Here is a 25,573-nt window from a genome sequence, read left to right as displayed (position 1 = left end):
CTCCTGGGTTCAAGTGATTCTCATGCCTCAGCCTCCCAAGTAGCTGGAACTACAGGCACCCACCATCACACTCAGATAAGTTTTGTATTTTTAATAGACATGGGGTTTTACCATGTTGGCCAGGCTGGTCTCGAACTCCTGACCTCAAATGATCCACTTGCCTTGGCCTCCCAAAGTGCAGGGATTACAGGAGTGAGCCACCTCACCCGGCCTCTATGGAGATTTCTAAGAGATTCAAGTCGGCAAATTCATCGAGCACCTTTTATAAAGACCAAGTACATTTTCATACACAAAATGAATTTTTAATAGAAATACTGTTGTTTTGATCCATTTTTTTTAAAGTAGAACTAATTGGGACACTAACTTGTCTGCTGCCAAATTCAAAGCTTTCTCCATTATACTGGATATGGAAACATATTCTAAAAGCAAAAAGAGCATTATATTACTATGTTTTCATCTTCATCATTCTTATAAAGATATATAGTTACTAAGGTATCACTAAAGTTTTAAATTCTTAAATTAATTTGATGGTGCTTTTTTCTTTTTGTAAACCAAGACTATATAGAGAGTTTGATATTGCCAATAGGCACAGAGGAATAAAGAAACAATAGGAATTTAGATGGGTAAATGAGCTGCTTTGTATTAAAAATGTCTCTCAAACCATACTCTCAGTTTACTACAGGAACAGCTCCTTGTTCCCAAGGAAATATAAAAGCATGACTCCAGACACAAAGGCTGGATAATTAACTATGAATAATTAACTATGTCTGTCTTGAGCGAGGAACCCAGTGGTATGGAACCGGGCACTAAGTCCCACAGTAGTGGCAGGTGTGCCATATGGCTGATAGCCACATTATTCCTTTTAGCTTTTCCCTCTTCATTTGTATTCCCAAGTCACAGCTTCTTAATCTATCAAATTTGTATTCTTGAAAGCTCATTATAATTACATAGACAAGCATATATGAAATGCATACTAGAGTTTCAGAGAAGGGAGAGATTCCAGTGGTTTAAGGTAGAGAAATGGTAAGTAACTGATCTGACATTTGAAAACATGAAAGAGCTTAGATCTACATGTAGTAAGAGGAAGAGGAAACATCCCCTCCAGGAAAAGGCCACACTCGATCCCGCCTCAGCCTCTCACTGGTGCTGTTCTAACCCATACCTCTGCAGGATCATATCCATCTGCCATTCAGGGTTCTGCATAAATTCACTCTCTAAAGTCAGTCATCTCTTAATTTATCTATTAGATTAGGACCCTTGTACCTCTCCCTGAAATCTCTTAGCACAATATTGTGTACTAGACTACCATTATGCACGTGTCGCTCTCCCACAGCTGTGAGCAGCACAAAAGTTCTGTCTTCTCCCTGTATACCTGTTGGGCCCAGAGTGATTATTCAATTACTACTGACTGAAGAATGAATAAGCACACTTGGGAAGTTGTCTGATGTACTGGAGAAAACTGCCTAGATCATAAAGAGCTCTTGAGAAACAATGGAAGTAGACTACATTTATAGAATCTAGAACATGAAACTAAAAGATACCTTAGCAGTTGTTAATACGAATACTTAAGTGTGAAAATTCACACTTGTTAAACATTTCCCATGTACTAGCTACTTTGTTAAGTGATTTGGATATACCATCTTGTTAAATTTTTGTAACAAGATAGAGATTATTATCACTAATTTTGAGATTTAAAAAAACAGGTTTGGAAAGGTAAGTAATTTGTTTAACTGACAATGCAAACTAAGGCAGACTCCCAAACCCAGTCTCTACAAAAGAATAACTGTCTCAGGGAGAATAAGAAAGTTCCCAGGTCATCTGGGTTAACAAGGGCTGTGCTGGCCCTAGAATCCTCTTTCTTTCTACGTCATTTTTCCACTCTACAAAAGATTCTGAAGCACATGGAGAGTTTCCGAGAAATTACACAATGAGCAATAGAGTTATGAGAGTCTTAGCAGGGAGGTGGCATGAGGAAAGTGGCACTTTGTGTTAGGTGCGAGTGTTGCTATAACAAAGTATCGCAGACCGAGTGGCTTAAACAATGGAAATTTATTTTCTCACAGGTCTGGAGGTTGGAAGTCTAAGATCAAAGTCTGGCAGGTTTGGTTTCTTCTGAGACCTCTCCCCTGGGCTTGCAGATGGCTGCTTTTTGCTGTGCCCTCACATGCTCTTTCCTCTGTGCACAGAGGCCCCTGGTGTCTGTGTGTGTGTTCAAATTCCCTCTTCTTTTAAGAACACTAGTCAAATCGGATTGGGACATACCCTACCAGCCTCATTGTAACTTAGTGCTCTCTTTAAAGGCTTTATCCCCAAATGCTTTTACATTCTGAGGTACTGGGATGCAGAGTCCAGTGTATGCATTTGGAGGGGGCATACTTCAGCCCATAACATGCTTTAATGACATACTCATAGCAGTTAAACAAAGCAGCATACAACTGTGAGCGAAGAAAAGTGGTGCTAGAGGAGAGAGGGATAAAACTGGCCAGAGATGTCCAGATCTGATATAAGACATGATATGCAGCCGGGTGCGGTGGCTCGCACCTGTAATCCTAGCAATTTGGGATGCCAAGGAGGGTGGATTACCTGAGCTCAGGAGTTCGAGACCAGCCTAGGCAACATGGTGAAACCCCATCTCTACTACAATACAAAAAAATTAGCCAGGCATGGTGGCATGCACCTGTAATCCCAGCTACTCGGGAGGCTGAGGCAGGAGAACTGCTTGAACCCCGGAGGTGGAGGTTGCAGTGAGCCAAGATCACGCCACTGTACTCCAGCCTGGGCAACAGAATGAGACTTTGTGTCAAAAAAAAAAAAAAAAAAAAAAAAAAGATATGATATGCATCTCAACTAGGATGGTAAAAATGATAAAGGAGAGAGCATAGTTCCTTTAAGATGGAACAGATTCCCTCATCTGATTATTTAAAAAGCTCCCCCCAACCAAACCCCTACCAACATATACACGCACACACACTACATAAATGAAGCACGGCCGGGCGCGGTGGCTCAAGCCTGTAATCCCAGCACTTTGGGAGGCCGAGGCGGGTGGATCACGAGGTCGAGAGATCGAGACCATCCTGGTCAACATTGTGAAACCCCGTCTCTATTAATACAAAAAAAAAAAAAATTAGCTGGGCACGGTGGCGCGTGCCTGTAATCCCAGCTACTCAGGAGGCTGAGGCAGGAGAATTGCCTGAACCCAGGAGGCGGAGGTTGCGGTGAGCCGAGATCGCGCCATTGCACTCCAGCCTGGGTAACAAGAGCGAGACTCCGTCTCAAAAAAAAAAAAAAAAAAAAAAAAAAAAAAAAAAAAAAATGAAGCACAAGGATAACATCGTTGTTTCTTTAACCACTTCACATTTGGGAGGTACTAATCCAGATAAGCCTGTCCATCTTAAGGATCGGGAAACTGGCCAGCCCAGTTTCACATACTGCATTACAAACAAAGCAAGAATGTCTCCTGGTTCCCAAGCCAGCGTTCTAGTTTTCATTCTTTGACCACTCTGGTTTGCTGTTATTTTCCATTCTTTCACCTCTTGGTGGTCAAAAACAAGGGGCCATTCTGGCCATTTTTTAAAGTCAAGAAATTTTGGAGTAGGAGAAAATATTCATAATCACCACCTAGAAAGTACTTTATTGTACAGATCTGTAAGCTGAGTCCTCAAGATATAAATAAACCTCACCAAGTTACCCAGTTAGGGGAACAGCTAAAGCTGAACATACTCTTCACTTTCAACCAGGTACTCTTTCTTTATACCCTGCTGGCCCCACCTGCCCCCCACACACACTGGGGCAAAATTAAAATAATATATATCTATAATTTTAGTTTGGCTAAAATTTTAAGTTACCAAGTTATTGATCAGAAGGACAAAGTAGACCCAAGATACGAATGTGCGGAAAACAAATAACTGAATTTCTCCTTGGGATTGGTCCAATAAAGCTAAAAAGGAATCACTTTCATCTTTTGTAATTTTCTAGGTTTGAATCATAGTTATAAATTGTTTACTTCCAAATATTACATTGTTTAAAAAATTCCTCTTCCCACACAGACCATTATGGAATAATATCACATTGATAGGTGTTAAATATATGATATGCATTTTCAGAAAATATAGAATAATAATGTTCTGCTTTCTACTTAAACAGACAATGGTGATGCACTTATTGTTAACACTTTTGAAATATATGTAACAATGTGGCACAAAATGCTACGAAAAGAAGTGTTTTTTGACAACGGCACGACTTCTACGGCTTTTTCTCTCTAGACTGGACGTTTTGAAAATATGCTTCCAGGGGAGTATTTCTGTTTTGTCGAGAGTTCCACTCCCTCTTTAATTGCTGCCTTTTTTTAAGTGGCAGAGTCAGTCAAGGTTTCCACAGCAAGGAAAGCCATATCTTTTTTCTAAGGTAAACAGTTCAGGGAAAACCCCCAGGAAAACCATTAAACTGGCTTAAATGTTTAATGAGAGCCATTTTATAACTGGATAAAGTTATCAGCATTCACGGCTTGCTTTGCTTTTCAATGAACGCAGTAACTATTTCAGGCAGCTGGTGAGATTGATCTGGCAGTTTAAAATATGGAATTACTCTGATCTTTAAGAGGAATAAACTGATGATAAAATATATCTTCAGGAGTTGTGGAAGCACAGAAGGGTGTACACCACTTCCAGGTGTTACTGTAAAGTTCAACCACTAAATACAATACCAGCATTCTACAAGTCCTGAACTGGGTAACATGTAAGAGGAACTCAGGGTTACCATTTTCTTCTCAGGTCATAAGAAGTTTGAGAAATGTGCTCAGGACACTGTGATGGCAATTCACAAGAAATCTAGTCTTTTGCAGGATTAAGTGTAAATAGATTATATGCATTTGAGGGGAGTAGCCTTGGGGGCTCTTAATCTTCTTTTGTGCCATGGATCCTTTTGGCAATCTAGTGAAGCCTAGGGACCCCCTTAAAGAGTATCACATGTTAAAATATATGAAATAAAATGTTGGCTTATAAAGAAAGCTAATTATGACCCAGGCATGGTGGTGGGCACCTGTAATCTCACCTACTCAGGGGATTACAGGAGAGGCAGGAGAATTGCTTGAACTTGGGAGGCAGAGGTTGCCGTGAGCCGAGATTGCCCCACTGCACTCCAGCCTGGGCAGCAGAGCGAGACTCCATCTCAAAAAAAAAAAAAAAGCCAATTATGTTGAAATACATGTAGTCATGGCAGTCTTTAGACCCTTTAAATAAAAGTTACGTGTGCGTTGGAGTGTGGCAGCACATTTTTCCCCTTCTACTTCTGTGGGGTACTTCAACATAGTTCCAAAGTTTCATGTAAAATTTTTGAGGACAGAGGAACTTACATCACTATAAAGAGTAAAATGATAGAACATTTTAGCTCCTTTTGCACTACCTACTTCTGCTAGCATCATAGCGAACGTGTGGCACCTCCTGAATATTTAGGGTTACATATAATAAACTCAGGTTGAAATGAACTGAAAGTGCTGTCATTGGCTTCAGAATGAATTTGTTTCCTCTACCTTTGAGTAACAAGCTGAAGAACTGTGTCAAGAAGACATTAGTAAACTCAATAAGCAGGTTTCAGTTGAGCTTCTGCAGATGAGATACAATGCCTCAATGGGTTCTTTGGAAAATATGAAATTAACAAAAACAATGTTATACTCTCCCCTTCATTTTGCCAATGAGATATTGGACAGGAGGAAGTTAGACAGCTGCAGCTAAACCATAGCCTGACAAATATGGGCAGGACCAGGAATAAAGTGCAGAATGACTTTCCAATTCATGGCATGTCTCCGGGAGGTAGGGACAAACAGGAAAAAGAAGTAGCTACTTAGTGTCAGGCAGAGAAGCAGACGAGGGGCACAGCCAGAAGCAGACTCAAGTCCATCTGAACACAAAAAGCACCCTCTCTTCTCACCAGCCTGCCTGATTTGACCTGCACAGACTCACTGCTTCCATCCATGGAGGAGTCTGGCCTTCATTTGTGTAAAACTAAAGCATTTTTATGTGAAGAGGATTTATGAGACATGGCTAATGGACTTTTAAATTTTAAAAGGGTTTTTTCTTTTAACTTTGAGGAAATGTGAGTCAATAGTTCAATAATATTATTTTAGTCATTGAAAAGATATAATTTTGATCATGGTAACCAGCTGTTCTCTAAAACTCTTAAGAATTGGAAAAGAAAAGGAAGTGACTTTTAGATGCAGAATGAAAGATTTATGTCAGGGTGAAGAAATACATCCTGATAGCAGGGCTGTGAAAGATCCTCTTTTTGGATAGTCTATTATTATCACAAAATGTTTTACACATCTTCACACTGTAGAATTTTAATGATTCAAAGTCTGTAAACCCTTATCTCAGGGAGCACAAAGTGTGCTACAACTCAGAAACAAGTACTTTGCTAGGAGTCCAAAAAAGGCAGGGAGGCAAACAGTTAATCATTCAGAACTTCAAAGGACAATAGCAACAAGTCCACTAACTGGAACGAAGAAAAAAAGACCCCAGAATGATGGCTCCTGGAGCAGGTAAGTGGGCCTCACCGAAGTGCAGAATCAGGCCTCACAACCGGCCAGGTCATGAATCTAAGAGTTTGGAAAGAACAAAGGCTCAAGTCCCACCTACATTTATGGACCACTCCCTACTAGTCACTAATCCCTTTAGATAAAGGGATCTCTGTGCTATAGACTCATTCGTTTTTATGAGTTTTTGTTTATGTGTGGTTTTGGTTTTGGCTGTTGTGATTTTGTTTTGCTTAGTGCACTGGTTATCCATTTTATGGGTTTCCACTATTTCTCTTTCTGTCTTTAGAAACTAGTACCCTAGAGGAACTATCTAGCTTCTTTGCTCTTAGCATTTAAACATGGTTGCAGAAAGACAACATACCCTGGAAGGCCAGTTTTAAATTACGTTCATATTCTCAAAACCCACAGAGGCATCTTTCTGAGTTTCTTTGGTGAACTTGTATTCCCACCGGCAGAAGTCGCTTTATTCCCTTCTCCCACTCAAGTTTCTCACTCCACCCCGACTCCCACTCTTAGCGAGCGACCTCATCTTCCTTCACTGAGAAAGCAGAAAACACTAGAAGGAAGTTTCTCATCTTCCCACCACCAAATCTGCATATTTCCCTGCATGTGCACTTGGGTTCCCCTTCTCCCTGCCACAAAAGAGGCGATGTTCCTCTTACTGCTGCAGACCTGGCACCACTCCCGGCTCTCTGGATACAAAATCCCTCTCCTCAAGGGCTTTATTCCGACGGTCATGTCTCTCTTTCCTGAATCATCAAATTTTACTTTCAACTGGATAATCTAATTGGCAAACCTTTTACGGTCTCTCTGCCTACTCCTATTTCTTTTCCCTGCTATGTCACCATTTGGATGCTGCGTTTCACTGATAGATTTCTCCAAAGGTTTATTTGCTTGTCCTGTATCCAGGAGCTAGCTTTTCTCACCACGCATCCCTCCCATCCCATTTACACGTCCTTCTTCTGTCTACCCACACCACTCCATCGAAAGTGCGCTAATCAATATCATCCATGATCTCCAAATTTCCAAATGCAGTAATCACTTTTCCATTGTCATCTTATTCAACCTCTTTGTTTTCTCTAGAACCATTTTCCCTCCATTCCTCCCATGACATCACCCTAATCCCTGGTTTCCCATCTAATTTCTTAGTTGCTTCTTTGCAGGCTCATTGACAGATGCCATTCTCTTACTGTAACTCCTAGCATGAGCCATGCCATTCTCACTCCACTTACCACCTCCCGTAGATGGCTTTTTATCCCTCACATCTGTGCTTCAATTCTATGCCTCAGAGAGTCCTTCCCATTCCCTGCTTCCCATGTTACTCTCTGTCATCGAAGCCCATTTGCTTCCTTTGTACTATTTATTATGTTTTTTGTATACTTATTATCTGTCTCCACTGAGACGGAGTGAACTATATCTGCTTTATTCACCCAGGTATGCCCTAAATGTAGCACAGTGCCTAGCATGTAGCTGTTATTAATTAAAACTGACTGAATTAGTGAAGGAATAAATGCACACTGCTCAGCGACCAAAAATTACTGACTGACATTAACATCTGCATTTCTTGACATAGGAGGTAAAATTGGTAAGTGAAAAAGAAGAGTGTATATTATCTAAATTGCTTTATACAATACCTGCTGTTTTTCTAAGTATTAAAAATCCATTTTCCCACTACTTTTCTAAGTATACTATATGTATTTATAAAATGTTATCTAGAAATTATTTTTTCATAGAAACTTAAAATTTATATGAGAGTATTCTTTTCATTGTGATGATAAAAAGTGCTTGAAGATTCTTGCTATCTGTTTAAATTACATCTTAGATTGACAAATTGGCTTGGTTGATTAATATCTTATGTATTAATACATATTAAATAATGACCTTATTAACACATATTAATATATAGTAACAGTTAATCAACATTAATTATTAAGGCATATTAATATGTAATATATAGTATATTGAATTAATGATTTACATGAATTAATTCATATTGATTATTAATTATATTAATATATAGGGTATATATTAATACTAGGGAACTAATTCATATAAATTAATAGCTTATTAAAACTTATTAATACATAAGATATTGATCAACCAAATCAAATCTGTCAACCAAAAACATATTTTAAACAGACTGTCAGATTTTCTGCAAACAGGGAATGAGTCTCACAAATTTGATTCTTCCTTTTATTGCTCTTCATTGACAACAGAGGCATCTCTACAGACAGGAATAAAGAGGAGAGGGAAAAAAATCCATGTAAACATTGTGAAGCTGTATATATTTTGAATACAAATCTCTGGTTGTCACTGGCTCAAAAAGTAATAGATTATATGTAAGCATCAAACAGCTTTGCAATTTAATCTTTAATTTATCAAGAAGCCTCTTTAAATTAGAATTGTTGCTGTGACAAATCTTTCTAAGATAGGTTAGTGGCATCTTCTTCTAAGAATCAAGGATATAACAGTCTTGTGAAGCTATTATCTGAACACGTATTACCATTAATCATTGAAAGTGAACTACAGAAATTTCCTTATCTCTTTGAGATCTAAGTTCTTTACCTCAGCAAATTTTAAATTCATCCATCTCTTCTTCATGGCATTTGAATGAAAAGGAAGTTGATAACTTATTTGAGGTTTGTGGTAGACACAACAGTGGCTAATGCATATTAAGAAATCGTATTTATAGATGCAGCAGTCTATACAGAATGATCCCATAACTGCGTGCATCTTTAGACAATTTTCCCTGATTGCTTTTCAATAAATTCTTACATAATTGCTCCAAATTGTTTCTTTCAATACTTTCATACTATTGCATCGATTACATGTTAAAAAAAAAAAAAAAAGTCCACAAAGTAAATTGCCTTTTTGTTTCAACAAATAAAAGGCGAAAGCCTGAAAAAAAAACTTAAAGCATCATGTATCTGCCTCTAGACTATCCCAGGCAGACACTGTCTCTTCTTATAGATCCATGAATTCTGCAAAAATGCTTTCTTTCCACAAGGGGTAAACACCCCAGTTTACTGCCTGTGTACTGCATTTAACTAGCTTATCCTGTCAAAGCTGTGGGCATAAAAGTATAGGGCAAATAAGAAGTGTGTCAATTTACTGATTGAAATTCAGAAACCATATACTGACCTAATGCTTCTAGTGGCACAGTTGTAACCAGCAGTAAAACCTGATCTATTTATTATGCCTTATTTATTACAACATAATAGTATATAGACTAAGTCAAGTATATAACTAACACTGGGTTTTACCCCTGAGAAGGAGCATCTGCTCTGTCATAAACTACTGAATTATTTGGAAGAGTAAAATAATAATGATTTTTTGTACTAATGATAAATCCAAGGTCAGAGTAACCATTTTGATGCAAATGCTTTATGCCAACTGCCAGGTTTAATAAAAGCCAGAAAGAGCCATAGGTTCTGTAGGTTATACTTAGAAAATTCTAAGAAAATTCTCTACTACCAACCTGAAAGCAAAACCTTTGGTAAAACCAGTACTTTTTATATAACTCATGAAATGTGTCTACTTTGTATTTTTAGATAAAATGTAATATATTTTATTTTCTTAAAGCAGTATACATATTACTGTACAAAATACTATATAGTTCCAAAGTTGCACAACCTCCTATATTACGTCAATCAGTAATCAAGTAATAAGGGCAGAACAATTGAGTTATTATGGAAACATGCACCAGGACAAGTGGACTTCCTGGGCCTTCTCTTGTAATTGTTCTGATGTTAACTCCAATAGAAAGAGTCTGACAATCTCAAATAATACACATCAAAACTAAAAATATAAACCAATCTATGTACGCATTTAAATACATCAAAATGGAAATCATAAGGTAGACATTACAAAAAGAATTTGACTTTTCAACAGCTGTTTTTCACATCTGTAAAATGTTCATAGTAATACCTGTATTGCTAACTTACACAGTTATTGTGGGAGTAAACAGAGTTTGTAAGCAATCTCTTTATCAACCACAAAGCCTATGCAAATAAAAAATACTGGGCCTCTGATTTTTTTTCAAGCTAGATAATGAGAAAACAGTTTGTAAATTAAATAACAAAAGCCTAAGCAAGTATAAACTGAGTATTATAAATACATGAGTTTTCTGTACTGCAGAAGAATACCTATTACGTACATTTGTTTACTAATTCGAAGGACACTGTTACCTAAAATACCCAATTTTTTTCTGAAGACCCCAGAAGTCAAGCAAATGAAGAAGAAGATTGAGTAAAAGGAAGCAGTTGATTCACAACTGTATATGCCAAGAAGGAGTGGGAGGAAAAATGAGGGCCAATTTGGTCTATCATCTTCAGTGGAGTGGTGGCTAAATTCTGACGCTGATAACTTTCATCATCAGTTGTCTGCTGAGTTTCTCTAAGCTCATTTGAATTCATTTAATAAGTGATTAGACTGGTAGGGTAGCTTTACAAACCTGCTCATGGTGAGCATTCAGTTGTTTATGCTTATTTTATTCTTGTATAAGGAAAGGTAAACTGTATTTTCAAGGTATGTTGTAAGATTTGCACTAAGAATCACAAAGAATAAAAAAAAAAACACTTAGAATCACACAGCAAGAGTAGCAAATATATAATGCATCCTTTTTTATCAGGCAAGTAATGGTATCACAGGACCAGAATAACCTCTGCTCTATTTGCTGTCTTCTTTGAAAAGAACTTCAGAACCCCCGCTTCTGTTCCCCCAACTCTTTATTGCCCTTATAGTCAAGGGGTCGAAGACGAGGAGGTGGCCAGAACCGAAGTTCATTTTCTCCAAGTTGCTTGTTCACGACCCCAAGAATATTATTTTCCTCACAAAACTTTTTTTTTTTTTAATAAGAAACAAAGTCTTGCTCCATCACCCAGGCAAAATTTTGAACTGGAAGTAGAAATTCTATAGACTTTGTTTTTCTCATTTTTGGAGTGTTATTTTTAGTGTTTCCTGAAACTTTTCCCTTAAAAATGGGTGAGAATGCATAGAAAAAATAAGAGTAAATTATTTTTATTCTCATAGACTAACAGTTTACAAAAGATGGGAAAACTGAAGAGGGTTCCGAGATGATGGCCAAAATTTAGCCCCAGAGACATCCTGGCCTGAATAATGTAAATAAGAGTGCAGTGGTGCTGTCATAGCTCACTGCAGCCTCAAACTCCTGTGTTCAAATGATCCTCCTGCCTCAGCCTCCCAAATTGCTGGATTACAGGTACATGCCACTATACCCAGCTGATTTAAAATTTTTTTTTTAAATTTAATTAATCTTGCTATGTTGACCAGGCTGGTCAGAAACTCCTGGGCTCAAGCCTGCCAAAGTGTTGGGATTACAGGTGTAAGCCACTATACCCAGCCTTATAAAACTTTTTATAAACAGTCATCACACCACCCTTAGTCCAAATTATGTCTTCTTTACATTATTCAGGCCAGGATGTCTCTGGGGCTAAGTTTTGGGCATCATCTCTGAACTCTTCAGTTTTCCCATCTTTTGTAAACTATTAGTCTATGAGAATAAAAATAATTTACTCTCATTTTTTCTATGCATTCTTGCCCGTTTTTAAGAAAAAAGTTTCAGGAAACACTAAAAATAACCCTCCAAAACTGAGAAAAACAAAGTCTATAGAATTTCTACTTCCAGTTCAAAATTTCACCTATATTGTTAAGATTCTTAATATTCTTCAAAATTACTGAGGACTCCAAAAGGGCTATTATTATGTAAGCTATATCCATTGATATCTACCATATTTGAAATTAAAACAGAAATTTAAAAATAATCACAGTGAAAGAGGCAAGTCACAAACATAGACATATAAGTGGTCACTATGAAAATTGTTCAACTTTGTTTAAGAAAGAAATGTAAATTTTAAAAAGATATTATTTTCATATAACAATTATCCAAGTTGTTAGATTTGTTGTCATTTGTTCTGTTTGATGATGCCGCTTGGTATTGACATAGAAAACTCTACTCTCTTATATTGCTTTTAAATGGATACCATATTCCTCAAGAGCAAAATGTCAAAAATAATCACTAGCATTCTATGAGATTTTGCTAATTATTTTTGAGACTCCTCAAAATACCCAATTATTATTATTTCTATTTTACAGTTGAGAAGACAGCATTTCAAGGAGATAAAGTAATTGGATTATCATCTCACAACTTGTTAAGTAGTAAAATTTTTGTTAGAACCTAGAAAATAAACTTTTAAGAATCTACTGTAAGTAAATAAACAAAAATTAATACAAACATCTATATAAAAAGTTCTGGATGAAATATTATTTATAATAGAGGAAAACTGTTATCAATCTAAATATCCAACAATTATTTATAATAGTGGAAAACTGTAATCTATCTAAACAGCCAACAACAAATAATTGGCCAATACAACCTACATACAGACTAAAAATTTCATATAGTAAGAACCATACTCTTTTGCTCATTGATAGATTGCCATTACTTGCATTACACACAGTAGGGACTTAATAATAGTTATAAAAGATGTGAATAAAAAATAACGCATGATTACTTAAAAATCATGTTTTAACAGCATATTTCATGAATAAGGGAGAAGTATGTTACAAAACAGCATGAACAGTGTGATCACAATTTTGTAAATCTACATGTAAGTATATGTATAGAAAAATATCTAGGTGTATAAACACATATACGTGAACTTCTTGTCTGTCTCTGTGCTGACGCATACTGGGTACTCAATAGATATTTATTGATTGAATTAATGATTGAATTACATTCTAAAAGTACCTTGGGGTAGTAACAGGTAATATTTTCTTTTTCTTTTTTGCAAATTTCTATATTTAACAAAATTTTAAACAGTGAGTGTGATTTATCTTTATAATAAACAATAATATAAAAACTAATCATTCTGGGAAATTTTATTAGGAATTTTGGAATAAAATTAGTAAATATAGACACCCCACAATCCAATAAAAATAACTCACATCTTATTTTCCTATTATGTTTCACTTACTGCATTCAACAACAAAAAAAAAAAACAGGTGTTACGGAAAATTGTAAAGTGTAATATTGTACAGTTAATTATTATTGGGGTTCGGTCTAGAACCTAGGTCACTTGGTTTCCAGGTAAGCAGTTTTTTCCATTACATTAAGTTGCTTGGAGTTGTAGAATACCAACGAACACAATAATTCTGTGGGTGCTGCAATATCCACTGTTAGTTCCTTACTTATAAGTAAAAGGATTTTCTATTTAATAATTTTATATTATCAGAAAAGTCAAAAGTTCTAAGAAATACCTCATTTTTATGTAATAGGAATTGTCTTTGGCGATTTGTGAACTTCTTAAAGGTGTTTTTAAATTTGTGTGTGTTGGAATGGCATAATGTGCATTATTCTAGGGAGGGGTCCATACCTGTCACAAGATTGTGAAAGTGTCTTTGATGGGGAAAAAAAGCAAGGAAAAGAAAAGAAAGAAAAAAAATGAACAGAAGAAAGACAGAAAAAAGAAAGAGGGAAAGAAAGAGAAAGGAAGGAAGAAAAAGAAAGAGAAGGAAAGAAGGGAAGGAAGGAAGGAAGGAGGGAGGGAGGAAGGAAGGAAGGAAGGAGGGAGGGAGGAAGGAAGGAAGGAGGGAGGGAAGGAGGGAGGGAGGAAAGGTTAAAAATAACTAAAGCTATAATATCTGCAAGCAAGAAGAAGGAAAAAAACTAGCAGTAAATAAAAGCAAACAAGAGGAAAGGGAACCACAACTAATTCTGTCTTCCTCTTTTTTATTCTGGAACACATTTTCTAATACGTAGATGATTCGGTTTTATGACTACTTTCTAAGTAGCAGCACTAGAAAAGACAATGGGTTAAAAACATAAGCCAGATAGCCTCTATAGAATGAACACTTTCAGTTGCTAAAAATCTATTTAATGATTTTTTCTTTTCCTAATTAAATATAAATGCAAAATACTTCAAAATAACTTTTTTTTTTGAGATGGAGTCCTGCTCTGTTGCCCAGGCTGGAGTGCAGTGGCGCCATCTCGGCTCACCGCAACCTTGGTCTCCCGAGTTCAAGCGATTCTCCTTCCTCAACCTCCCGAGTAGCTGGAATTACGGGTCCATGCCACCATGCCCGTCTAATTTTTGTATTTTCAGTAGAGACAGGGTTTCATCATGTTGGCCAGGCTGGTCTCAAACTCCTGACCTCAGGTGATCTGCCTGCCTCTACTTTCCACAGTACTGGTATTACAGGCATGAGTCACTGCGCCCGCCAAAATAACTTACTTTTTAAACGTACGTTAAAAAATGCAATGTCTTATCTCAAAAAATATGCTTCCCCTACGGGAAGTTTGTAAAACGACTTTGAGCAAATGCACATTAAACACTTCTCTATGCATTTCACAATTATTGCTTAATTTAAAATTTAACTCTTCCGGAGCTCAATGAAAGAAGTAAATACCTCTTTCTTATCCCAACCTTTAACTTGATTGGGAAGGTATAGGGACCTCTAGAATGTAACTTTAAAATTCTTAACAGAGCTTGTTTCACTACAATCCTCTACAAATATCCCTTGAACTACAATGCCAAATTTACACAACAAAGAGAAACAAAAATACAAATCCTCCTCGAACCCAAATTATATGGGCAAATATAACTTTAGAACTGACACTCATTCAAACAGTATGCCTCCAATACTCCATCTGCCTTAGCTGAATAAGTGCTGACATCATCAACCCATATAAGGAGTATTTCTTGTTCTATTTTTGTAGGCGAATTTATTTTTAAGACTAAAATGATTATAAATTGTAGAAGACAGATACATTCATCCACTGATATTTCAAAGTCAAATAACTTTTGTTTTTTTAATACTAAAATATCCACACTCAAAATTTAACTATATAATTTGATTAAATCTTTTCAAGTATCTAGTTTTGAGCTTCTCTTTCTTCTGGCAAACCAAGTAACTTAGGGAAAGACCGATCATAAGAACAGCAGTCCGTTTACAATTAATTTTTCAATAATCCTCTTTCGCATAATTCTGCAAAATATTGAATAGCCAGGAAGGCCTTCCTCAAGTAACCAAAATGACCAATTTTTAGAATTAAAAGTTGAGTCGACAAAGTCTGTCGCTCAAGATCGCTAGGGCTGTCAAACAGCACCGCGTGCTGCTGCTCGAGTTCGGGATTAGTAACCGCTGGGAGTCATCACGTGGAACGCTAATAAGCGTCACCTCACTGCCGTTTCGAACGCTAACTTTCTGGGACTCCAACCCAAAGAAATACCTTATCCTTTGACTCCACAGTGCATTTAGACCCAGGAAGGCAAATCTGCGTGGCTTAGAAGAAAACTGAGGTCCCTAATCTGTTTTATTTCAAAAGACAAAGGACCTGCTGACTTCTTAAAGCAGCGAGGTTTCCCCTCCGTCCTTTCTTCCTTCCAAGCAAAATACCAAACAGAAGCTAAGGCGGGTGGGAGAGAGAAGGGGAGCAGGGAAAGAGTAAATACATTGCTTACAGTTCCCAGAGTTACCTGAGAGTCTTCGGGTCCTCAATCCCTCCGGCTTAGGTCAGGACCCCTCTTCAGCTCCGGACTTAGAGAAAGTCTGTCCTGGGTAGGAGGGGCTAAAATGTGGGCTGGTCCCCTGGAGGTTTTGGAGATGTTTTAAGGTGGAAATAAAGAGTAAGAGGGAGAACGGTCTCTTCTCACAGAAGCTAATATTGCAAATGTAAACGCTTAGTTATCAGAACCAGGAGTCTGAAGTCAGAAAATACGTTTAAATAATACGTAAACTGACCAGTCCTAAATTCCTTAAGTGCTGTTGTGGATTTCTGTGTGTGTGTGTGTTGTGTGCCTGCATGCATCTGAAACTAATACTTATCCTTAAGTAGTAACTACTTCCTCCTTTTTTCCAAACAAGAACAAAATTGAAAAGACAGTGAATAATGCAGAGCATTTTTGCATTATTTAAAAAGGCAAAGTTCACAACAAACCCCAAATATAAAAATGTACCTTTTTAAATAAATATCAGACCACTTTAAAGATCAAATCTATTTAAATAGCTCCACTCCAGACTCAGAACACCTGTGTTGATAGTAACTGCTTTGTAAATTTAAGATTAAAGGCGTGCCAAATAATGTAATACATATGTTGAGATTTAGGGAAGAAAATGAAATCAGGTTGAATTCCAAATTGGCAATGTAAATTCAAATACCTGATAGCACTGTCATGAAAAAGGTGCACTGTTTAAATATATCCAAATTCCATAAGAATCAATTCATGTCTTTAAAGATTGACATGTTCACTTAGTATATCTTGTTTTGCAAACACAGGTTCTTCTGTTTTTGCCTTTAATTAAATACTAAACTCACTCTCCTGTCTTAAAACATTTAAAAAATATATAATTTCATTAAATCTCCCGGATTATCTGCTTTCTATAGCCCAACATTCAACTCTTTTTTGTTTTTATCTTTTTCCCCTAAATTCAACCTGGTATATTACAAATCTCTCCTTGAAAAAAAAAAAAAAAAAAAAAAAAGCCAATAATGTCATTTTTAGGAAGGAGAGATTTATAATAAAAAATATTTCTCTTTCCAAAGAAATCCCTGAATTTCATGAAAGGAGGTGTATGTTAAAGGACCAGAGAGCATACCAGTAGTTTTCATCTCTTTCCCCCAGATACAATTGGTGAAAGAAACAATCTATACTACAGTGTATGTTCATTCTAAGACTCTGATAAAGAAAGACTCCCTGGAAAAGCAGCTTCACAGTGCTTATAAGAGCACAAAAAAAGTGCTCTAGTGCTTTTTGATAATAAAAAGTTATAGCTCTCAATATTTGCACATGATATCCAATAGTGTGTCATGCATTGAAGATTTAAAAAATATTTAAACACTGTTAAAGAAAATGTCATTATATATTATGATTAGGGTAAAAATATATGGGAAAAGTTTGCCTCTTTTCAGCCTTATTAAATGAGGCTGACTTATCCTCACCTTTATAATGAATAAAGGCTGCTGCAGGTATGTCTTCTCCTGTCTGGAATCAGTTCAGATCACATCCTATTTACCCATTTTGTGGTTCTGTGGCCTCTTTGCCTCATCTATTTTGGCTTGCTACTTGTGATCTCATTGTTCACAGAGACCCTTAGGTGGATAGTACAAGTTCAGATTTGCTGTCTTCTCTTTGCCCAATTTCCTCCAAAAATATTTTCAGCATTGACCTACTGGTTTTAAAAACCTGTGCTTCCACCTTAGGCAAGACAGACCCTGCCTTCCATAGTGTGCTTCAGTCTACAGGATTCATTAGGACTGAAGACCCTTCTTCACTTGATCTGCCCATTGGCAAACATTAGTCATATGGGACCCAGCTGAAACTGAGCAATATAATAGCAGCTTCTTTAAATCCAATTCCACCATTTGTATTATATCCAGCTAATAAGTTTCATACAGTTTACTAGTAATTTTCAACATCTTTAAAATTTTAGACAGAGAATAATAAACTAAGAACTAGATAAGTAATCAAAAGGAACCCCCCCAAAACTGGCCAAATTGACAAATACCTACTTGTCAAAAGCCATGGCTCAAAAACCCCAGAGGGTTGGGAGGGGGAACCCTGATGTTTGTATGATTGATTTTTCTTTCTTTATATGTGGTTGTTTTCTGTTGTCTTCTTTACTATTTCCAATTCATCTGTCCTGTGCTCTAACTATATGAAAGTGCTTTGTTTTTCATGAACTTGAACAAGGGTCATGAGATACTACATGAGAGTTAAATCCAGATAGAAAATGAAGATGATTAGCCAGCATCAGGTACTAAGAGAGAGTTGAGTAGAGAATCTAATCCAGATTGCAGGTAAAATCAGAAAATGGTTACCAATCAACTAATATAATAATGTATCCTTCTACGCCACAGGCTATGCTTGAGTCTTCTGGTCCAACTACACTTACAGTAAAATAATAAATTGATATTTTTGCTACTTATTTGTATCTGTGAATATAATTAACATGAATTATTTCTCTTTTTACGTATTAACAAAATCAATCAGGTTAATTAAATAGCAAGGCAAAGAAAATGATTTTCTCACCTTGTCAAGTTTTTTGGCGTCTCACTAATAGACCTCTACCTTTCATTCAAACTAACACACAGACTATTCTCCGTGCACACCATTTCCCTAAATTCCGTTGGAATAATCCTACTCATCCTGCAAGGCTTAGCTCAATGACTATCTTGTCTGGAAAATTTCCCTACCTCTTCCCTCTCCATCAGAATTCATTATTCCTCTTGTATGAGAACGCTCATTAGAGCACTGATCATGTATTATATTTGGCTATATAAGAAAAAAAATATTTTATATTCCATGAGGGCAGGAGGCAAGTCTTTTTTATTTTAATATACCCTCTTTCCACCTGAGTTTATAACACATTAGGATCTCAATGGATGTTTGCTAAATTTGTTTTCCATGATATCAGGGTCAAAGATATCTTAAACCTGACACCCAAATAGCACTCTACTAGCCACTGCCATCTCCATCATCACTAAAGAATAGACATTTTATGTTTATAATATCCTCCAATACACACACTGATAAATTACTGACAATATAAAACTACCAAGAAGTAAGGGTGAAATGGAGCCTAATTAAAATGTACTTACCATGAATTTAAAATTTAGATGTTATGATGAAAGTGCAGCTCTGAGAAGAGTGTATCTATGAACAATAAGACCTATATTTTAATAGCTAACTATCTACTAGTAGATACACATACATTTGCAAAGACGTTCTGACCTAACCAATGGAAGCAATAATTCTCTTACTTATCCTTTTCAAATTGAATGCATTAAACAAATTATTACTGCTTACTTAAACTTTACCCTCCTTTTAAAATATATTAAGAAAACTATAACAAATAAAGTGCTACTAATAATTGATTGTTACTCTTTATATAGAGCCTATAATGGGCCAGGTACTTGTGTTAGTGCTACATTTGTTGTATCACTAACAAAGATATTCATGAAATGAGACATTAGTATCTTTATTTAGAATCCCAATATTAAGTAAGCACATAAAATTTGTAGTGAGGCTAGGATTTTAATCCAAGTGTGTTCAACTCCAAAGCCCACAATTTTTCTAGTGTATCACACTGTCTCATAGCAAGTTTTTTTTTGGCCATCTTTTCAGCCTTGTCTCAAGTCAACCAAATCTCTGACTGTAAGACAGCAGTGGTAGTGGAGATGATGAAAGCCCTCATTATCCTAAGCACCCAGGCTAAGAACTTTCTACTATTCTTTTCCACATCAGCAATGGCCACGGTCTTGCCCTTTTCTTCCTTCAACATGCCCAACTCCTTTATTTATCTTCTAGTTTCTATCTTCTTTTTTTTTTTTTTTGAAACAAGAGTTTCACTCTTGTTGCCCAGGCTGGAGTGAAACGGTGACCTCAGCTCACTGCAACCTCTGCCTCCCGAGTTCAAGCGATTCTCCTGCCTCAGCCTCCTGATTAGCTGGGTTTACAGGCATGCACCACCATGCCCAGCTAATTTTTTGTATTTTTAGTAGACACGGGGTTTCTCCATGTTGGTCAGGCTGGTCTTGAACTCCCAATCTCAGGTGATTCGCACACCTCAGCCTCCCAAAGTGCTGGGATTACAGGCATGAGCCACCATGCCCGGCCTCAGATTTTTTTATATCTGCATTTTTCTGTCCATTTTACTATCAAAATATTAACTTGGACTCTGGCTTTACTTTCACTTACACATACTACCATGTGATCTTTACTCCTGGAGCTCCTTTTCAGTCTTAAAATCATCCTAGGCTTCAGTAACAGATGGACCTTCCTACAGTTAGGTCATTTCACTACCCTACCCACACCATCCACTTTTCTCTACTAACTGTTGATTTATAATACTACACTTTAAAAATACATTTTTTTGGCCAGGTGCGGTGGCTCACGCCTGTAATCCCAGAACTTTGGGAGGCTGGGGTGTGCGAATCACCTGAGATTGGGGGTTCAAGACCAGCCTGACCAACATGGAGAAACCCCGTCTCTACTAAAAACACAAAAAATTAGCCGGGCGTGGTGGCACGTGCCTGTGGTCCCAGCTACTTGGAAGGCTGAGGCGGAAGAATCGCTTGAACCCAGGAGACGGAGGTTGCAGTGAGCCGAGACTGCGCCACTGCACTCCAGCCTGGTGACAGAGCAAGACTCCATCTCAAAAAAAAAAAAATACATTTTTTTCCTTTTGCTGAAAAAGAAGTAAAAATTAAATCAGAATACTCTCAGATTTTATCACAAATTACACATTTGTATTATACAAATGGAAACAGTCATCACGCTAACAATAAACGTGACTTAACAGATACTAGAAAATTTCGGCTACAGACAAACCATGTTCAGGACCTTTTGATAAAACTGGGTTGTCCTAATTCATTGTACCTACTTGTGGCAAGGATTTTACAAGTTGTTTTCTGTTCCCTAAGAGTCCTCTAAATTTGGTAAAGCAAATGCATGTCTAGTTTTAGTAATTCTGTAGGAATGGGCACGAGCTCAATTACTCACCTCAGAAACTGACTTGCAGGCACTTTGCAAGGTTTTAAAAATACTTGTGCTCTTGGAATTTAAATTTACTGATGATAGTGAGAAAGGCAGAGCCTGTGTCCTTTGCTTTGAGGTAATTCCCAGTGTCTTCCATGTAACTGAGCTCTGATAGATGTCAGTAGAGGGTTTTTATAGAACATTTGGTTATCTAGGGCTAAGATAATAACACCATTCCTATACTTATATTTATAAAAGCAGTGACTAAGCAACTTTAAAAGTATTTCTGCTATTTGATTTTTTCAAATACATTGTCAGATCCAACAGTTTTTCTTTGGAAAATCTATCTTCCTTCATTCCATATATATATATATATATATATATATATGTCATCTTTCTCTGATTGGAAAAACCACAAAGCAAAGCATGTAACTCTTAATTTTCACCTAAATAACAAAGATAACCACATATCAGGATTTAATTTTATTACATTTATGATCTGGCCTTAGATACCATAATTTATCCCAATTTCACTTTTTAGAGTAGAGTATAATTTGAGACAATTCATAGCAACCACAAAAAAATTCTGAAAGCTGCTGTGAAAAAAAGAAGCAAAAATATAATTCTGATCAAATTTACTCCAAATCAGCAAAATGATCCGAATGATTTGCTCATGTAGATGGGATCATTAAGGAAAGCATGAAAAATACAACAAATTTAAATATTCCTTAAATATCTCTCTACTGTGATGGTTGAATTTTACATGCCAATTTGATTGATCTAAGGGATGCCCAGATACCTGGTAAAATATTATTTCTGGATATATCTGTAGGATATTAAGGGAAAAGATTAGCGTTTGAGTCAGTAGACTGAGTAAAGAAGACCTGCCCTCACCAATGTGGCCCAGCATCATCCAATCTGTTGCGAGCTTGAATAAAAGAAAAAGGCAGAGGAAGGGCAAATTCTCTTTCTCTCCTCTTGAGCTGATACATCCATTTTCTCCTGTCTTCAGACACTGGTGACTTTGGAATGTAATACTTACAATAGCTGCCCCCAGTTCTCAAGCCTATGGTCTTGGGCTAGAAATTATACCATTAGCTGCTCTGGTTCTCAGGCCTTTGAACTCAGACTGAGTTACACCACCGGCTTTCCTGGTTCTCCAGTTTGCAAACAGAATATCATGGAACTTTTCAACCTTCATAATCCCATGAACGAATTCCCATAATAAATCTCCTCTTACATGTGTTTGTATGTATGTGTGTATGTATGTGTGTATGTGTATATATATATATATTCTATTGGTTATAATTTCCTAGACAACCCTGACTAATATACCTATTGAGATATTTCAATAATGCCTGAAATTAAACTTCCTAGTGAGATGGAGATTGGGAGAAGTTTAGAACAGAAATCTAAACTCAAGTTTTCCTGATTTCAAAGCCCATGGTATTTGTTTGCTTGCTTACTTCACCATTTGCATAAGCAGGACTTAACCCAATAATAATACTGTTCATGCAGTTTTAAAATATATAATGAATGATGAAGGAAGCAGTAAGTTTAAGCTTCTGAAAAAAAGTTCTTCTTGGTATACTAGTAAGAGATGTGCTTGTCTTACTCTTCTCCAGGTTAATACTAAACTCACAGACCTTCCTAAACCTGCTTTATACAGAGATGTCCGTACATTTTCCTGTTACCAAAGCTCTCTTCTACCAGATGAATGAATGAGGAATAAAGTTAAAAGGGAATCATTACTCATCAACTTTTCTTATAACCTATTACTTCTCTTTGCTTCTATTTGTAAAGACAAAAATACAATGCCTACTATGTGAAACAAACATGTTTTCAGGGATGTTCACTTGATATTTGTTTTCTAAATAGTTACAATTTAAATGAATATATACGCAGCTATTTTATTTTATATGTACGTTCCTTAGAAAGATACAAGTCAGAGAAGTCTTAAAATAGGAGGTTTTCAGTTTCTGTTCCCATTCCGAGGTCACTTTCAGCATCCTTTTACGAAAACATAATGACTCATCAGCGTGGTCATCAAAAGCATTCTGCTGGCGTACATTTAAAAAGCTAGCAGCCATCATGCAAAGGAACACTTTCTGAGAATCATCTGCCCTCATTTAATGGATAAGCAACTATTAATAAAATGGCTTCTTCATTAATAGGGAGGTTAAGCCTCTAGTCTATCTTAAACAGCTCACCTGTAGAATTAAAGCATATTTCAAGCTCTTGAAGTGGTCTTGGGCATGTGTGGTTCACAAGTAAAGGCCGTACCAATTTTGATCCCATCTCTGCTATAGTTAGAGCTGGGTTTACAAAATTTAGTCTCTGTACCATTATTTATGTAATAAAATGTTATAAGTTTGTGGACAAACTAGAAAAATGAGGAAAATCATATGCACAATAATGGTATTAACCATCCTTTTGGTGAAACTAGAAAGTTTCCTATTTACTGTGAGAGACTTAAACATTGGTGTTAAAATAGCATTCCAAATTTGTACATGAGGGTTTTTGTTGTTATTGTTTATTGGTGGGTGAGGAAGGGAAGAGATTTCCTGATCCCTGATATCCAAAACTCTGGGATTCATGGCTTAAAACCTTTTTCAGAAGAGCTAGGAAATTTTACTCTCTTAAAATTCTTTTTTGCAGTACAAATGTTTTCAACCGCATAAGGAGTGTGATCACCAAGAAGGAAGACCTCACTAGATTACATAATGTGACAAATCATTATCCCAAACTTCCATTTGCTGTCTCTTCAGTTAACACAATCTGATCTGACAGCATTTCCTTAAGGCCCAAATTTGGAGCAATCAGATGTATTTTTCCACACACACACACACACACACACACACACACACGCACGCACACAGAGGCTCCCCTCTCTTCCTCATTTCCCCTCCCTATCTTTCTCTAACAGTAGGCAATATGATCATCATCACTTTAGTACAAATCTCTTGTCACTTTCCTTCCACGGCTCCCCAGCTCCTTTAGGATGCTACCTATTCTCTTTAATGTGCTCTCAAAATATCTGGTCCCAGCCTGATTCAAGTCAGTCTCACTTGTTTTTCCTTACTCTAGGACAATACTATACCTCTTTCAGTTTCAAGAACATCCCATACTCTTTCCTATCTAATTACTTTCACGCATTGCCCATTCCTTTCCCACTAGCTCTGCCTTGCTGATGCCTGCTTGACTTTCAATTTCCAATTTAAAGGTTACTTCCTCCTAACAGGTCTTACCACGTCAACATCCCTCTTTCCTCTGCTCAAAGTCTAGCTTCTATCCTTTTGTTCTATTTTTCCTGTAATTCTCCATCTTAAAACTTCTAATTACTTATGCAACACTTTCATTTCCTACCAGTTTTATAGTCCAGACAATAAACTCTGAGAGGGCAGGGACTATTTTGTGCTCTGTTGTGTAAGCAGTTCCTAATATGCCTGCACATGTTAATAAGTGGAATTCAATAAAATTTTCAAATGAATGAATCCCCTCTACTTACTATTCTAAGTCCTTTTTTCCACTTGTGCTTTTAAAATTCTGGATAGTAGATTCAATAGTTCATCTCAATTAATTCAAAAGGCAATGTGATGAATTGACACCACAATTTCCAAAGCTGTATTCTGTATTCAACATATGGTAATGCGCTTTCCTCTCTTCTTTGTGTTACTCAATCTGTTCCCGAATTCTGGTTGAGCTTTTGTTTAAGATAAGGGATGATGCTTGAATTCTGGGTCATGATAAACATAAGCTGATTGCTGCTGTTTATCATATCAAGGTTATGAATGAACTTTGAAGACTGTAACATACCTGAACTTGATGACTGGGGACAGTAAGGTTTCTTGGCCATTTATGGTGTGCCACAGTGAAATCATTAAAATTAGGATAAACTGAAGAATTTTATCAAATGATTGCTATAGAGGAAAGCACAACAGAAAACTGATCAGCCCCATCCTAAGCAGTTTAAGAAAATAACAGTTTAAGGTGGTTGTGCTGGGCAATGCTTACTGAAACCAAGAAGCAAAGTCACAAATGTTTCCAGGCCTTGAAAACAAACAAACAAAAAATGCACTTGGTATGTACAAAATCTGGAATGGGTTTCTAATTATATACTTGTATATATACACATATACATTTATATACATGTACACATTTGTACATCCAGAAATGATCTCTTTCAGGGCCAATTTTGAAACAAGAAGACAAAAGGAAAGAGAGGGTTAGGCAGAGGAAAGAAATGGCTCTAATTCAAAGAATATTACAAATTTAGAGAGGACGGTGATCCTTGAGATCACCTAAGAAAACTCTTACCAGTTTACTGGTAAGGTGAGGAACTGAGACATGGATTGTGCACTGATCTGCATTCACCCATTTCATGATTTTTAAGTGGACATTAGAATGTTTAAAATTTGTAATGAACTCTGTTAAGCAGCATTTAGCCCTTCCTCAAATTAGATGTTGTACCAAATTTCCTAATGCTCTTGAAATCCATGGGCTCATATTCCTGGAGTTATGTTTGAATGAACTCTCTCCTTGTTAT

General features: G+C 36.7%; 1 protein-coding gene across 3 annotated transcripts in view; it reads right to left on the bottom strand.

Moving 5' to 3' along the window:
- PLA2G4A (phospholipase A2 group IVA) overlaps nt 1-25,573 on the bottom strand; it is a 434,510-nt gene that overhangs the window by 132,875 nt on the left and 276,062 nt on the right. Inside the window, exon 1 of one of the 3 annotated variants that reach the window (XM_012444627.3) lies at nt 16,027-16,117. The exons of the other annotated variants lie outside the window; for them this stretch is intronic. The gene's annotated coding sequence lies outside the window, so the exon portion shown is untranslated. Of the gene's footprint in view, nt 1-16,026; nt 16,118-25,573 lie in introns of those variants that run through there. 3 annotated transcript variants of the gene reach the window in all.

This window comes from Aotus nancymaae, unplaced genomic scaffold (genome assembly GCF_030222135.1).
Source record: "Aotus nancymaae isolate 86718 unplaced genomic scaffold, 86718_ANA_hifiasm-v0.15.2.pri h1tg000108l, whole genome shotgun sequence".
Taxonomy (NCBI): Eukaryota; Metazoa; Chordata; class Mammalia; order Primates; family Aotidae; genus Aotus; species Aotus nancymaae.
This window is presented reverse-complemented; position numbering and strand designations above follow the sequence as displayed.